The sequence below is a fragment of the Rhinolophus hipposideros genome, assembly GCF_964194185.1.
Source record: "Rhinolophus hipposideros genome assembly, chromosome: 3".
Classification (NCBI taxonomy): Eukaryota; Metazoa; Chordata; class Mammalia; order Chiroptera; family Rhinolophidae; genus Rhinolophus; species Rhinolophus hipposideros.
Window position 1 is genome coordinate 103,381,659 of NC_138049.1, and position 1,644 is coordinate 103,383,302.

A 1,644-nucleotide genomic window follows, 5' to 3' on the forward strand; every position below is an offset into this window, starting at 1 on the left:
GATTGGTGCAGCCACTATGGAAAACAGTATGGAGGTTCCTCAAAAAATTAAAAATAAAACTACCTTATGACCCATCAATTCCACTCCTGGATATTTATCCATGAAATCCAAAACACTAATTCAAAAAATATATATGCACCCCTATGCTTATGGCAGTGCTATTTACAAGAGCCAAGATAGCTCTTTCCCTTTCGGTGTGCCACTGAAGAACCTGGTGTCGCCATGGGCCGCCACCCCGACCGATGTTACCGTTATTGTAAGAACAAGCCGTATCCAAAGTCTCGCTTCTGTCGAGGTGTCCCTGATGCCAAGATCCGCGTCTTTGACCTGGGGCGAGAGAAGGCAAAAGTGGATGAGTTCCCAATCTGTGGCCACATGGTGTCAGATGCATATGAGCAGCTCTCTTCCGAAGCTCTGGAGGCCGCCCGTATTTGTGCCAACAAGTACATGGTGAAAAGCTGGGGCAAAGTCAGCTTTCACATCGGAGTTCGGCTCCACCCCTTCCACGTCATCCGCATCAACAAGATGTGGTCCTGAGCTGGGGCGCACAGACTCCAGACAGGTATGCGGGGTGCCTTTAGAAAGCCCCAGGGCACGGTGGCCAAGTCACCATGTCCATCCGCACAGAGCTGCAGAACAAGGAGCGTGTGATTGAGGCTCTACGCAGGGCCAAGGTCAAGTTTCCTGGCCGCCAGAAGATCCACATCTCCAAGAAGTGGGGCTTTACTACGTTTAATGCGGACGAGTTTGAAGACATGGTGGCTAAAAAGCAGCTCATCCCAGATGGCTGTGGGGTCAAATACATCCCTAATGGTTGCTCCCTGGACAAATGGCTGGCCTTACACTCATGAGTCTTGGCAGTGCCTCCTCTTTACACCCACCAATAAAAACTACTTCCTGTCAAAAAAATAAAATAGCCAAGATATAGACACAACCAAAATGCCCATCAATAAACTATTAGAGTAAAATATTGTGGCACATTTATACAATGGAGTATTACTCTGCATAAAAAAGAATGAAATCTTACCATTTGCAACAACATGAATAGACCTAGAGAATATTATGCTAAGTGAAGTAAGTAAGACTGAGAAAGATAAACACCATATGGTCTCACTTATATATGGAATCTAAAGAACAGAATAAGAGCAAACAAAACAGAAATAGACAGAGATACAGAGAAAAAACTGATGGCTGCTAGATGGGAGATGGGTTGGGATATGGGGAAGAAGGTGAAGGGATTAGAAAGCACAAATTGGTGGTCACAAAATAATCATGGGGATGTGAAATACAATATGGGGAATACAATTAATAATGTTGTACAGATTATGTAGGGTGCCAGATGGATACTGTACTTACCAGGGGGATCATTTCACAGACTGTGTAAATGCCTGACCACTGTGTTATACACCTGAAGCTGAGGTAGAATAATATTGAATGTCAACTCTAAGTACCAGGCGTGCCAAAAAATATATACACACTTTAAGAAAGGCAAACACTGTATTAAATTGTAATACTCAATATATACCAATAATAAAAGATGAATACAAGTCATGTGTATATATATTCATATTCACAGGATGTAAAGTATAGTATAGGGAATACAGTCGATGGTATAGTAACAGCTATATACGAAATCAGACAATT

At 42.7% G+C, this 1,644-nt stretch overlaps 1 pseudogene across 1 annotated transcript; it reads left to right on the forward strand.

The window, feature by feature from the left end:
* Positions 1-222: 222 nt before the first annotated feature.
* On the forward strand, positions 223-851 carry LOC308493245 (large ribosomal subunit protein uL16-like; annotated as a pseudogene). Its single transcript has one exon. The product of its transcript is annotated as a large ribosomal subunit protein uL16-like (transcript).
* Positions 852-1,644: the final 793 nt, after the last annotated feature.